This window comes from Argopecten irradians, chromosome 3 (assembly GCF_041381155.1).
Source record: "Argopecten irradians isolate NY chromosome 3, Ai_NY, whole genome shotgun sequence".
Classification (NCBI taxonomy): Eukaryota; Metazoa; Mollusca; class Bivalvia; order Pectinida; family Pectinidae; genus Argopecten; species Argopecten irradians.
Window position 1 is genome coordinate 9,959,641 of NC_091136.1, and position 16,686 is coordinate 9,976,326.

At 32.0% G+C, this 16,686-nt stretch overlaps 1 protein-coding gene across 2 annotated transcripts in view; it reads right to left on the reverse strand.

Moving 5' to 3' along the window:
* LOC138317515 (brother of CDO-like) overlaps nt 1–16,686 on the reverse strand; it is a 201,007-nt gene that overhangs the window by 119,972 nt on the left and 64,349 nt on the right. The window contains exon 1 of one of the 2 annotated variants that reach the window (XM_069259244.1): nt 13,763–14,581. The exons of the other annotated variant lie outside the window; for it this stretch is intronic. The gene's annotated coding sequence lies outside the window, so the exon portion shown is untranslated. Of the gene's footprint in view, nt 1–13,762; nt 14,582–16,686 lie in introns of those variants that run through there. 2 annotated transcript variants of the gene reach the window in all.

A 16,686-nucleotide genomic window follows, 5' to 3' on the forward strand; every position in this document is an offset into this window, starting at 1 on the left:
GTGCCTGTCACTGACAAAATGTTTACAAGATCAAAAGTGAAATTTTATCTCTAACCAATTTCACACCATTCAGTCAGGGATTTGTTGTGACACAAGTAACTAATGCCTGTGTCAGGGTCGGACAGGCTGGCCATGATGGGATGGAACCTGTGTTTTCATTACACTGGCCTTTTGTCATAGGGAGGGGGACAAGACAGGGATAAATGTCAATGATGGAGGGCATATTAGGGAGGTGGTTAGACTGGCCACCAGATATAAAGTTATTGATAAGAATTTCTCAGCAAAATGCTAGATTATCTCCCCTTAGTTTAAAACTTAGGAAATATTATCAAACCAAATTGCAGTGATGTTCTTAATATTCCAGAGACTGCATTCGGTGGCCAGTCACAGAGGAAGGATGCTCTCTGTTTGTAACAGGAAACAAGAGTCAGCTAAAAAGAAAAGGGTGATAACTCAAGTAATAGAAATGTGTGAGTTGTGTCTTTTTGTGATAATGAGTATACACATAAAAAAAAAACAATCATTAGAAGTGTGACATATACATATTTAAAAGCATTGAACTGCTGCTTCCAGTTGGCAATTCATGTCATTATAACAAATGAGTCGTTATGAGACCATTCAGTTTTAGTAAATGTCACAAGAAAAAAATGTTCATTAGGATTTGTTAGAAAATTTAAAGTTACCCTATATAAGGAAAATAACTCACTTATCATTTACTTCACAGATAAGCTTTATTTATATTCCTCTTCATAAACACAATCCCTTTCTATTTCAACTTTTTCCCCATTGAGAGCCTCTATCAAGCAAGGAATTTGATATTCTGGATCATTATAGAGAAAATTTACAAAGTTTCAGAATGTATTTAAGACAGGTGTAGAGGTCCCTGTCTGGGGCCTCGGGGATCATTAGATCTGATGGGGGAGGCTGGTGTTGATTAGGCCTGGTAATGAGGGAGATAGGTGGGGAGACATTGTAGGCCAACCAGATAACACTCTTATAGTGTTAGAATCTCTTACTCGGATTGTCAGACTCAGAGGGTCTCATACTGGTCATTCCTTTTCTGTACACTATGAAACTTCCTCAAACTCTCTGCAACTTTTTACACTCCCTTTTCCAACCCTCCTTAATACTGTGGACTTGTCAAAAAGCCAGTCCTGTACTAACTTGGCTAGAAGTAGGTCTCTTTATATATACTACCCTCTCATATTGTTACTTCAGAACTATACTCGCATTTCTCACAAAGTTGTTTGTTAACATATCAACCTCTCTCATAGTTTCTAAAAATTTATCTAAATATTTAAAACACATTAAATGTATCAATCGACCACATGATGATCAGATTTATTAAAAAGTCTCACCATGAGGTAAGATCAAGCCTATTGTTTTTCAGTGTTTATAAACAAGTCCATTTCTTGTCTGCACGGATAGACATACTTAGATAGCAACTTTATTATGAAAACCATGGTAGAATAAAATAATTAAGATGGCAACTTTATTGTTAAATGCAGTACAATTGAAAATTTAGATAGAGACTTTGTTGTGTAAAATAATATGGTATAATTGAGTGAATATTTAGATGGCGACTTTATTACGTAAACCAATAGTACAATAAAATAATTTAGATTAGCAGCTTTATTATGTAAACTATGGTACAATAAAATAATTCAGATGGCAACTTTATTATAATTGTTTAAAATGCAGTAACATTCAAAATTTAGATAGAGACTTTGTTTTGTAAAATAATATGGTATAATTGAGTGAATGTTTAGATGGCAACTTTATCATGTAAAATACGGTACAACTAAATATTTAGACATAGTTCAGACACATATCTTACTAGAGCGACCCTCCTTCTGATGAAGTTGTAGAATTTTATGTGTTTTCACAGAGGAAGTTAGACCTAACGCCAGTATAAGGTTTTATAAAGAAGGGCTGACACAGAAGTCGTTTTACAGCAGTTTCATGTGAATTCCAATGAGCAGGTTTTTTTACCCACATTACATGTGTACTTATGGCTGATTCTTTCATCATAAAACGAAAATAAAACAGGATTGGCCATAACAGAATTATTACATAGTTACAAACACTGCTTACTCATTGTACCAGTTATGTAACCTATCACAAAATAATAACATATTTACCACAAAGATTCTTTTCCATGAATTTATTTAAAGGATATTCCAAACATTTTTTATCAACAAAAATAAAACAAAATATTTGTAGGTTAGAAAGTCAATCCTCATTCTGTGCCCAAAATTCACCAAACTTTCTCGGTTTAGCTGGGAAACTGTTTGGAACAACTCTCAAGGCCAATGTGACATTGGGCCAATGTGACATTGGTAACTATTGAGACTCAATACATTGTAGTTTAATTAAACATTTGATGAACACTTCTAATTTTAGATGCTGTAACTTTGGGAGGTCTCTGGGTCTAGTTGTGACTTCTGGAAACATTCTGGGTCTAGTTGTGACTTCTGGAAACATTCTGGGTCTAGTTGTGACTTCTAGAAACATTCTGGGTCTAGTTGTGACTTCTGGAAACATTCTGGGTCTAGTTGTGACTTCTGCAAACATTCTGGGTCTAGTTGTGACTTCTGGAAACATTCTGGGTCTAGTTGTGACTTCTGGAAACATTCTGGGTCTAGTTGTGACTTTGGAAACATTCTGGGTCTAGTTGTGACTTTTGGAAACATTCTGGGTCTAGTTGTGACTTCTGAAAATATTCTGGGACTAGTTGTAACTTTGAAAACATTCTGGGTCTAGTTGTGGTTTAGGAAACATTCTGGGTCTAGTTTGACTTCTGCAAACATTCTGGATCTAGGTGTGACTTCTGAAACATTCTGGGTCTAGTTGTGACTTCTGGAAACATTCTGGGTCTAGTTGTGACTTCTGGAAAACATTTGGGTCTAGTTGTGACTTCTGGAAACATTCTGGATCTAGTTGTGACTTTTGGAAACATTCTGGGTCTAGTTGTGACTTCTTGAAACATTCTGGGTCTTGTTGTGACTTCTGGAAACATTCTGGGTCTAGTTGTGACTTCTTGAAACATTCTGGGTCTAGTTGTGCTTTTGGAAACATTCTGGGTCTAGTTGTGACTTCTGGAAACATTCTGGGTCTAGTTGTGACTTCTGGAAACATTCTGGGTCTAGTTGTGACTTCTGGAAACATTCTGGGTCTAGTTGTGACTTCTGGAAACATTCTGGGTCTAGTTGTGACTTCTGGAAACATTCTGGGTCTAGTTGTGACTTCTGGAAACATTCTGGGTCTAGTTGTGACTTCTGGAAACATTCTGGGTCTAGTTGTGACTTCTGCAAAGCATTCTGGGTCTAGTTGTGACTTCTGGAAACATTCTGGGTCTAGTTGTGACTTCTGGAAACATTCTGGGTCTAGTTGTGACTTTGGAAACATTCTGGGTCTAGTTGTGACTTCTGGAAACATTCTGGGTCTAGTTGTGACTTCTGGAAACATTCTGGGTCTAGTTGTGACTTCTGGAAACATTCTGGGTCTAGTTGTGACTTTTGGAAACATTCTGGGTCTAGTTGTGACTTCTGGAAACATTCTGGGTCTAGTTGTGACTTTTGGAAACATTCTGGGTGCTAGTTGTGACTTTTGGAAACATTCTGGGTCTAGTTGTGACTTCTGGAAACATTCTAGGACTAGTTGTAACTTTGGAAACATTCAGGGTCTAGTTGTGACTTTTGGAAACATTCTGGGTCTAGTTGTGACTTCTGAAAATATTCTGGGACTAGTTGTAACTTTGAAAACATTCTGGGTCTAGTTGTGGTTTAGGAAACATTCTGGGACTAGTTGTGACTTTTGGAAACATTCTGGGTCTAGTTGTGACTTTGGAAACATTCTGGGTCTAGTTGATTCTGGGTTTAGTTGTAACTTTTAGATCACTCCATACTTAAATATAACTGTGACTTTATATGCACCCCAGGCTTCAGCTATGACTTTGGGAAATATTTGGTACTTATCTGCTAAGGGGTTAAGAAACACTCGAGGTAAACTCAGTCAGGGCTTTGTCATGTCTTGGGGACACAACCATCACATACATCTTCCTTATCACTCTGGATAAAAACCCAGTCTTTTCATCAGACTCTCCACAATGTCCCCAAGTCGTGGCTTTATGTGTTTGCTATGTAAATCGCCCTGTTGTTAAAAGTACAGATTCTTCCCTTTTTATAGAAAAGATGCCAATAAATATTCCTGAACAAGTTACTTCAAATAGATAATGAATCTGTGAGGCCCCTTCATTTGCTTTTAAATTTCTACTTTTTTTGTCCATTTTAAGAAAAACTTAACAGGAGCTTCATGCTATATATATATAAGTGACGAAGTAAGGGCTATTTTATTGCTTTTTGGGCATACTTTCCATTACAAGATCCAATGTTCCTTGTTTAAATCCACTTCAATACCTATTGATATAGTAGAGGTAATTACTAAGGGTACTTATATAACCTTTGGTTCAAATTATTATATTTAGTATTAAACAAAATTGGTGGTGGAAGATACTGCAGTTCTCCTTGTCGATGAAGTTGGCTTAATCACACGAGCAACAGACTAGTCTTTGCTGTTGTGATTTGTGATGGTCAGTTAAGTAGCCACCAGCTACTTCATTCAAGTAACTCCATCTCAAATGGAGCTTCATTTATCTACTGTAGGACAATATGGTCAATAAAACAAAAGACAAAATTTATTCAAAATTGAATTGAGCTTGAATGCTATCTGTACAAATTGATGGTAAACCTGTTTTGAATGTTATGAATAAAGTTTGCTTGTATTTGAAGGTTTATTAACATATACTACAGCTAGTGTGGTTTTTTTTTATCTTTGCGACTTCCGTACCAAGTAACAGGTAGTTTTGACAGTATGACATAACGTACCATCATGCACTTGGACATAAAGTAGACATAAACGTGGCATTTATTTATATCCGTCTTCAGGTGTGAAAGTCATTAGGCAAATTAGTTCTAGTTTAATTATATTCCAGCAGATTCGGTCTACCGTGACAAGTATAAGTTTCATATATTTACATGTATAATGTCTGGCCATTTGTTTATTACAAATAACTACCAATTGTTCAGTTGGAAATTATCAATTTTATAAATAAACTTATTCATTATAAATATCTAATTAAAATTTTGTGATAAAAAAAAAATCAATAACTGCTAAGATATTCTAATTTTACTAAATATGTTTTTTTAAACATTTATAGCGATATTTATTAGAAATATAAAACAAATAATGAAAAGTAAATCAGTAGTCTCTAAAACTAATGAATGACATTTAAAGGAAATAGCGTGACATATATATAATTCTACTGTGATGCAAACATGTTTTATAATCACTGCTTCTATTTAATTGTTAATACTGAAAATGATGCAAAATTACTAGATAATTAATTAGAAAACTATAAGTCTTTGACACATTTGGAATAAGTAAAGAAAAGGTCACAAAAATATTTTGTATCACTTAAATAAAATGAAGTTTTTCATTGCTACTGTTAATTGAACAAATGGATGAATCCAAACTATTGTTCCTAATTACATTGTAAGATCAACTGTAACAAGTGTCATGTAACCTCACAAGTTCATTAAAATACACTGTAAAGTATGCTTAAAGCTTTCACATCAATTACAGGATGAGAGATGAGAATCCATTAAATGTCAAATCAACCTAAAATAGATTAGTACACTCACACCTTGCCCATCATTGATAGTGTGGGTCGTCTTTAAATGTCAGCCCCCACCAAAACATGTCTATACATATTGTTTTAGTTCAGCTCCCACCAAAACATTTCTATATTTTGTTTTAGTTTCGTATTTGTTAAATAAATCCTGATGACATTTCAGTTTTTGATAAAGAGGACATCTGCAAGTACTGTACTTTTATTTACAAGTGTAAAATTTCTCAAAATTCCTACGCCACAACTATACACAACAGATCATTCCTCTACCACAACTACACCACAGATCCTCTGACCGATTTCCATAAACCTAATGTACTTATATTTAATTAGAAAGAAACAATAAAAAATTTCCTGTTTTATTTCCATACAATGTTGTGGCAGCTTTTAATAATTCTGTGACATATATATCTTAATACATAAATGACTTGATCTTTGTCTGTTGGTCTGTCAATGTTCTTTGCTCAAACCACCTAAAATCCTCGTCATCATTTAAGGGAATGATAGGAGTTTTCATGCAATTTCAATTCCATGTCAAATAAAATGTATTCTTTAAAAGTGTAGAAAAGAAGTTTGAAATTTGTCTTTAAGCCAATGCCTAATGGCATTAAGGAAGTGAATTATTAATCTTAGGCATGTTAAGTTACTATTCTAGTACTTTAGATTAGCAATTTTAATGTGTATTTCTTGTCCTTGAGTGACAATATGAAGTAAGTATTTTTTTAAAACATTTAATGTGTCCTTTGGGCATACGTTACTTTCAGTGAATAAAGTAAAGAACAATGAAGTTTGACTGTATACAATTATTCCATAAGGAAATGATTTTGTATTATTATACATTCATTAAATCTGATCAATTAAGTCCTTGGCAGTCTTGTAATTTGACAACAACACCACCAGATGGATTTACACAGTAACCATACCCCCCCCCTCCCCTTAAACACTTTCCATGTCATACATTGACAAGTCCTGGTCAAATTTAATTAAATCTGAAACTTTTCTACACAAGAAGCGGTCAGTCCACTGGTCACTCCCATGATAATAGCTGTCAGTTTCGGCCATAAATCTCAGTGTTTTTCTGCATGATAGACTTTGAACAGCCCTACTGTGACAAGTGTCAAGAGTGATGTCCCTTTAATACCAATAAGTAATATGATGCTATGATAACCGACCACAGAACAAGCCCCCTGTATAAACTGACCACAGAACAAGTCAGTATCTTACCTCTTCTTCATGGTCATTTTTTTTTTTTTTGTTTTTTTTTTTTTGTTCAAAAGCCCAAAATGACAAAACATGATTTAACAGATTTAATACATTTCGATTACTAAGCATGTGATTATATAATATGTAATTATTACAAAAAATTGAATTAAAAATTTATATAATTTTTTTTTTACCTTGCTACAATGCAACTGTTTCTACAGAAATGGATTAAAAAAGAACACTTTTTTTCCACAAAACTTTTTGAAATCATTCTAAGATTGGTAATTTCATTGAAAATTGCCTCAAAGTTTTGATAAGAGCTTAAAAAATAAAAACCATTTGGATATGCTATAAGTACAGTGAAATCACAAGACATAATCTCATCTTAAAAATAAGCTTTTTTAAATTATATATAATTGTGTGTATTTACGAAGGAAAAAAAGTATAGGTTATATTGTTAAAATATCATTTTAAATTTCTAATCTAACAATACTTAACAGAGTTGACCTGGTAGCAATCGCTAAGATTTCAGAGACATCTAAAAGTGCTCAGAAACGAAATAAATATGACAGAAATCATTACGGATGCCTGCTGGGTAGACTGATCTTCTTCTTTTTGATGTTTGTCCAGAGCAGTGTCTGATAAATAAACCCGTAGCAGGTCAGAGAATTTCTTATAAATCATCTTTCATGGTCTGATAGGGAAGTTTCCCATTTACATTCTTATCAGATTTCTTTCAATATTTCTACATCAACAAAGTTTGTTTTACAGTAAAATCATATGTTTTATTTACCCACCTTAATATTTTAACAAAATAAATGAAATATCACTAAAAAAAATTTCATAACATTGTAAAATAACAATATTATTTCAAAATTATATTTCTTAATATATTTATTCTCCCTTATTTTTATATCAACTAAAAAGTTAAGAATTAATTTATAACATAACTTCAATTATATTGCCTTATAAAAAATTAACAAAAACCTTTTCAAATTTATTAATTCATAAACTTTTATTAATTGCTTTAATTAATTATGTATCTCTTAAACAAATTATATCTATTTAATTGATATTTATATTTTAATGAATGTATCTATGTATTGTATGCTAATTAAAAATATTTTTATTTAATGAAAGGTACAAGGTCCAGTACTTAAACACTATGGTTACATTTTTTATTGCTTTAGGATAATTATGTATCTCTTAAACAAATTATATCAACCAGAAAATACGATATTTAATTGATATTTATGTTTAAATTAAAATATATATGTGAGTAGTGTATAAGAATTAAAATATTTTCAGTTAATAAAACAATTTTCAACATTTTATACTACACCCAAAACAACTTAATACATTGGATGAATTAAAGTTACATATTTCAGAGAGTTACTAGGTTTTTTCAACATCAGACACACAAAGCCTAAACTACATGTAACAATATTATTATGTTAATTCTCTAATCATACTATCAGATTTTGATACGTCAAAAATATTTTTGTTTAAGTCTGTCAAAATTGAAAAGCAACTTGATTGAAGCAATTGAAAAGTAATTTCCTTTTTTTTTTTTAACTTTTATAATATGTAACTATGTGAAATGTTTGAATTATAACATCTTGATAAGTTTTCAAAAGAAATTGTAACATGGAAATGTGACAGCTATAATAAATGATATGTGGAAAAAAAACCTACTAGTGTCAGAATTGCAGGATAGAGTTTTCACCCTTTATCACTGTCGGTCAGAGCATTAAGGGCTCGATTCACGGCTCATTTACGCTGGATCGCTGGATCGTAATGGTAAAACCTACAGTACTCTCACTTCTGGAACTAAAGTCGATTCTACAGATATTGTATCTAACATCAAAGACTGTGTGTTTGTGATAATTTGTTTTATAGTACCAATCAGCCAACGTAATGAAAGGTTCATAAAAACAATGAACTTGTATACCTTATTTAACAAGAGGAAATAACTGCCAACATTTTTTGGAAATTTTAACATTGTAACTATGATTTTTTTATATATTCTATATTTTTGTTCTACATTAACATTTAAAATTAAAAAAAATATCAATGAATCATTTCCTCCATATTTTCAAGGACTTGCAGATATTTCATTTTGATTTATTAAAATAACAAATAATCTCAACGCAACAAAATCACTTCCTTATAAATATAGTTTGTTATACATATATTACAGTCATCTTATAGGAAACTTGACAATGAATGAAAATTATTACATTATCACATGAATCTATTATACGCATGTTCATTATAAATATGTTTTAGTGTGTATACCCAAGGAACAAATACTACTGTTTATTTTGCATGATCAAGAAAAATCAGTTTACATGTGTAGCTTCTGATATTTATTACTGAAATGTTCAGGAAAATTGCAGTTGTATGTCATACGTTTTTATATATATATTGCTTTATCATCCACAAACATCTACTTTGGTGGCAAAACTAATATATATTTGTACATTTGTTATCAAAATTAAAATATGATAGTAAGAAAAAAAATTTTTGATTACATTATTTGTAAAACTTGAAATCTTTGAACCATTTAAAACGTGAAGCTGAACTAAAAATTTTTATTATCCTTTATCATCGGTATTCAGTATTTTACGACTACATGTAAGTGTGAAAGTTATGTCATAAAGCTATTTCACCACCATTGCTCTGTATAATGTTCCACTTATCAGACCTAATATTCAACAGACATTTTGCATATCCTACCAGTCATCTTCCACTGGTTTTGAACAAAACCTTTATTATATAAAATGTCTTATGGAATATGGTGTTGTTTTACTGAGGGAAGTTTCAAACAGTAGGTCTAGGTTTTTTTGGCAATGTAAATGAAGTTTTGAAGATTTATAACTTAGTATTGGCCTTTATATATCAAGGAGCCAGTGACAGGTGTATAGAGGGTGTAAAATCGCTACAATAACCAACGCCGAATTATGTCAGAAAGCACTGTGACCATGCACGATGTCATATGAAAAATTATGCCTTGAATTTATTAATATCATATATATTATGGGCCCACCCAGAATGTGGAATATTTGATCATGAATCTGAAGATGTACCTGAAGTGAACAACAACCACTGTAAAACTGTCTCAGTAACTAGTTCATACAAAGTTGGATAAGCCCCAATGCTAAAATCATCAATCTGATCAGCATGGATATTGAAAATTCACTTCAATGCATACTTTGTTCAAGAAATACCTGTATTCAATCTGTTCCAAAGTTTCCGTCATATTTCTGTTGTATTTCAAAGGTTCTCTACTCATTTCAATGCCTAACTATTGTATTACGGATTTTTTTTTCCAAACTCTTACATTTTGGAATCTTTTTCCAAATTCTTGTAATTTTGGGCATTCTACTTGTCTACCTTTTGCAATGTATTTTAGACATTCTTTTGCCTAACTCATGCAATGTATTTTAGACATTCATTTGCCTAACTCAAATCTTTTGGACATTCTGTTGCCTGTTTGGCAAAGCTGTGACAATTTATTAACTTTTGTATTTGAAATATACAAAAGCCTTTATGTGTACTATGAAATCTTTTTGTCTTGATTTTGTTTCAATTTTAGATTCTCTTTGGTTCAAATTCTTGTTAATACTATTGTTAATTATAACAAATGTCTAAGTCAAAATAATCAACATTTAGTAAAAAATATCCTTTTCAAAAATAGCTAAATGCAAAATGGTTCATAAAACATTAAATTTGCTTTTAGCTCTAACGAAATTGAAGAAATTTTCCTGTAATAACGAATCACAACTTTCTGATTCTTACCACAGGCTCACAGCTGTATGATACAGCTGATATTTTAACAGTTTTTTTATCACTGAAACTTTGAAATCATAGACTTAAGAATGAAATACCATAATTTAGGTTTAAGCTTCTGTAAAAAAGGGAAGGTTTCCTTATCTCATATTTCAGCAGAACTATTTAAACAAATTTTCAAGTAAACAAAATCAATTTGACACTGCAAAAATAATCAGTCAATTTTTAATTACTTCTCCATGATGCTAAAGCCTAACATTAATGGTGCTATCAATCAGTTGCCGGTGTCGGCCATTTTGTACAGTTGCGGTTCCTGTATAGCGCATTACAGCAGTTTAAGGCAGTGCCTTGATTGACAGAACTGACTTTTTAAAAATTTCATTTTGAGTTTATTATTGATGTAATCTGTCACAATATCTTGTATAATATCAATTTATACGTGTTTAAAACATGTACCTCTACACACATTAAAATTTTTAAATCTATAAAAGAAAATAAAAAACGAATAGAAATTTACCCATGAAATTTCAAAGGGTTATTGTATTCCTTTTTCATTTGACTTTTAAGGAATTACATTAAGCATACCATAAACTTAACATGAAAATCTCCATTTTGATTTGACGTCCTACTCCTATTCTGATATATATGAATATCTGTCTTGTCTAATTCCTTATCCTGACGAGAAAGGTCCTATAAATAGTAGCGATCTAAAAATATGTCAAGAGCAAATCTAGAACAGACAATGTCACACTGATTCATTAGGGAGAAAATCGGTTGAATAATTGATCTACTAATCCATCGACTTCATTATCTGTCACGCCACCACCTGCTCCATTGTCCATGTGACATTCATGTAATCAGCCAGTCTTTTGTCACAATTAATTAACGAACATTAGTTTAATTTGTACTTTTATTTTTTTCTGATTATCCCAAAGCAAAACACAACATACATAATTGATAAATTATTATAATAGATTTTACTTGTATGTCCATATTTGTATTGTTTCTATTTATTACTTTGAAGAACTAAAATGTACCTATTTCATAAAATAATAAACTTAATATTTTAATTTCAAAAATTAAAATCCATGATAGTTAAAAAGTTTAAAAGAAATTAATCAAAAGGAAATGTTATAAAAGTATATATATTTTCCAAGCAATAAAGCTTCTTAACAATATTCTTATAGAACAAATAAATGATTTGGGGTCATAGAAACGCTTCCTATTTATAATACCAATGTTAGTTTTCTTTGTAAATATATATTTTGTGACTTTCCTCTTGATTTATATATTTTGTAGGTGACAGTGCAGAAATAAATCGAACAGATATGACAATGACACATTATGATGTGAGGTGGTAAGTCGTCTACAGACATAAGGGTCCATGATTGTCCTTTAGGACTGTAGCTATATTAGGATAGGATGTGTGGAGTTGTGTAGGGTACCCTGCTTCCAAAGGATGAGACCGTCTACATTGAAAGTATATGAACAGAGTCTGGCTCCTATTTGAACATAAATTTGGTAATATTTCATTGCCTTCCTTAGTGTAGAGCTATAGTGGGATTTCAGGGTCTAATTGAGGAGCTAACAAGGATCTGAGAAGTTGTCTTATATCAGTCGATGTATCCTGCACATGTACACCATGATCAGAGGTTACAAGTCCTTTGGACTAATATCCCCTAATCATTTCTTCACATAATTAGATATTAACCTATCCAATTTCTCATTTATTTCTCCAATAACACATCCAATCTGTCATTTATTTCACCAATAACCCATCCAATGTCTCAAACACTTTGCCAATAACCCCATCAAGCTCTCAAAAACTAGACTGAAATTCCCTCAAAAATTTGACCAATAACCCAACTCAGTTCTCAAGAACTTGACATAACCCATCCAAGCTCTCAGGAACTTTACCAATAACCCACCCTTGCTCTCAAGAACTTGACCGATACCCCATCCCTTAAGAATTTGACCAATATAGCCCAGCTATGAATAACTTCACCAAGAATACCCGTTGGGCCTCTCCAAACTCTGCAGGCACTCTAGCTCCAGTATATAATGTGTATGTTTCTGTATCAGTTCCTAACATCCTAAACATAACCTGGTGTGTGGATTCACAAGTCTAACACAAATATTATTATAAGTTTAACCAATCCCTAAGTGTGTGTGGGTATCCTGCAGTATACAATAGGAAATTCAACTTCATTAAAGTAAGTACATGTGCGCCCTAAAGCCAGATAATTATCCAATAGGAAATTTTACACATCAAAATATTTTTGTATATAAATTCCAAAAATCATACTCATACCCAATGGAAATTATGCAAGCATTGTAATAAATTGAATTACTTTTTGATGTAGAATACAGTTTTTGGATATTGATTGTACATCCAATACAACTTTGCGACAGAATGTAGTATAATCAATGTCATTTTGATTGCACTTTTTATCATCCATGTTTACATGTATTGCTTATTATTATTTTTTTAATTGTTTTTATCTATTGAAGTAATCAAAGAAATGATTGAATAATTTTCAAAATTAATAATTGCTGCGAAATACTTGAACATATGATACGAGACCAGAAGCAGCTGAGCAGAAAACCACACAATAATGATGAACATAAAATATACTTATTATTTGTTTTTTACCCGTATTGTAATAGCTAATCAATGTTACAATTTAGGATTTAAGTACATTTTAAGATTTAAAAACTTCTATAGAAGTATTAAAATAAAATTTTGAAATATATCTAATTATTTTCATACCAAATAAAACAATAAAATGATAACATGGTCAAAAAAATATTTGATTAAAAAAATTCAAAATTATCTAATCATTGCATAAGATTTACCAAATGAATGAAAAATTATCAAAACATTTTTGTTTTTAATTTCCAATGGACCCTAACAATAGTAACCGCGGATTAAAAAGTAAGTTCTTTTGTTTTTGTTTATATTATATGAGTGTGTGATATGTGAATCATACTGTTTTCCCCATTATTGTATTTTGTAAGTAAGGAGACTCGATGTAAGTACCCAGGTTTATTAGGATACGGTGATGGAGAATAACTTACCTCGTAAAAAACGGCTATCCCAGTTAAAATGTCAAAGATGAGGGCACACGAATCAGAGACGTTAGTACAGTCATAAAATTCTCCAGTTGACTCCTCAGGTTATTATCCTCGACAGAATGGAAACTCTTCTGGCTCTGGCAATATGTCCACTGAGGAAAGGATGTATATAAGGTCCAGTAGTCCGGAAAAATATCCAACTTGGAAAAGTAATAATAATAATAATGATCTGTGTTTACTACACAGCGAAGAAGGTGCTGGATGGTCCGGTGTGAGATTTAGGATGTTTAGTAATTTGATGAGAGATTCTATAGCTCACGGCCACAAAGGCAGTATTTATATAGATACACAATAGTGTAGTATACAAGGTATCACTGACCAGCCGACACAAACACTAGTTATGTAAGTATAATCACAATTCACACCTATATACACAACTCCGATACCTTACACATCCACACAACACAGCCGTGAATCCAAACTTTGAAAAGTTGAAGTAACAATATGAGCCGATAAATATTCCCAATTAGGCTTGCTAATTAGAGGTCTGAGGCTGAAACCAACAGGCTTCAACCGTTTAGTCTGATTTAGGAGCAATAAAACGGTAATAACGTTCAATGAGGATACAAGGATCAGCTATATCCTCAGTACTATGGCGGAGACAGCCTTGTATGGGGACTAGAGTTAGGGTCGGGGAGGTGGTGCTGACAGAGGGAGGGGTCACAGGGACATTAGTAGACCCGACCCTCTTGTCTTCAGTATTGGGTTAGGCAGTACACTGCCTGCCTACAAGGCATGACTACCGTGGCTGACAGTATAAAATATGGCCCTCTGAACCAACAGCTATAGCAGGCTTGGCGGCTCAAACCAACCGTATCTGTGTTTAAAGCTGAGCTGCGATTCATTATATTTAAATATTTCTTGACAGACTTAGGATGAAAAATGTGAAAAGTATTAATTTTTCAGGCCGACACACTGGTTGGAGAGGATTGTGCGTTTGCCAATGTGTATGGATTATAAACAGGAATCATAGGACTAAAAATGCTGCTCAACAATTTTTAGCGGGAGAAAAAAAAAGGTTGATTTATTTGTATGTGTTGTATGATTGTACAGTAATGATTATATAGAAACAAAGTGTTCACAGATACCTGTTTTTATTCTTTATAAAATACTCCTCAGAACATGCATGTCACCTATTTGTGGTAACTCTCTTTTGTATAAAAAATGTTTAATGCTTTTTATATGTAAATAAATCATTTAATATGTGAAAGCATTTTCATTTGTGTTTTTCACATTAGCGTAGTGTCTGTAGTAGACCGAACACAGCCTTACTATACCCGACAGATATAGAGCACCGACCCACCAAAATATCAAATGGGTTATATAAAACTCGTTAACATCTAAACGATAGATCTGATGCCTGTTTCAGAAAAAAATCATATGCTGGTCCTGATAAAATGATTTGTTTACAATTCTGAAGAGATTTAGAAATGATGAATGAATGGGAATAGGTACAAAGACCCTTACACACATACTATACAACTTCTATAGGAATGTTTATATAATGGCGTGTTTTCTTGACAGATAGGATACGTACAGATGTTGACAGTATCATTTGTTGACATCTAGACTTATACACAAATATTCTATTAGCTAACACCTTTACCTGTCAAATAACAGACTTAGATTAACCACTTGTCAAATCATACACTTGTCAGGTTTTTATACTGTTAAAAGTTGTCATATTATCATGTTGTCCAATTATCTTGTTGTCAGATCATAATATTGTCCGATGTACATATTGTCAGATAATCTTCTCAGATAATTTTTTGTAGAATTATTATGTTGTGAGATTGTCAAGTTGTAAGATTATCTAGTTGTAAGATTATCTTATTTTCAGATTATCCTATTGTTATATCATGATGTCATATTATCTTGTTAGAATGTCTTAATTGTTGTTGGATTATCATCTTGTCAGATTATCATCTCGTCAGATTATCATGTTGCTAGATTATCATGTTGCCAGATTATCCTGTTATGAGATTATCTTGTTTTCAAATTATGTTGCCAAATTATCTTGTTGCCAGATTATAATGTTACCAGATTATCCTGTTGTCAGATTATCATGTTGTGAGATTATCCTGCTGATGTCTGATAATTTTGTCATATTTCTCAGGTTGTGAGATAATCATACTGAGGAGAATTATAGTAACATTATTTCAGTTACACTGGAAGCATAAAATTGAATTAAAGCAAAATTAAAAGAGATTAAACAAGATCCAAGTTTGGTTTGTACCTGCAATTCTAAAATATAGTCTTACATACTTTGTGTCTAAATAGTTCTATTTACCCACCCGGTTATATTTTTCTGTTTTTCCACTTGGTTATAAACTTTGATATGTACCTCTATATTTTACCTTTTTTCCACTCAGTTATAAACTTTGATATGTACCTCTATATTTTACCTTTTTTCCACTCAGTTATAAACTTTGATATGTACCTCTATATTTTACCTTTTTTCCACTCAGTTATAAACTTTGATATGTACCTCTATATTTTACCTTTTTTCCACTTGTTATAAACTTTGATATGTACCTCTATATTTTACCTTTTTTCCACTTGGTTATAAACTTTGATATGTACCTCTATATTTTACCTTTTTTCCACTCGTTTATAAACTTTGATATGTACCTCTATATTTTACCCTTTTTTCCACTTGGTTATAAACTTTGATATGTACCTCTATATTTTACCTTTTTTCCACACGGCTATAAACTTTGATATGTACCTCTATATTTTACCTTTTTTCCACTCGTTTATAAACTTTGATATGTAACTCTATATTTTACCTTTTTTCCACTCATTTATAAACTTTGATATGTACCTCTATATTTTACCTTTTTTCCCACGGCTATAAACTTTGATAT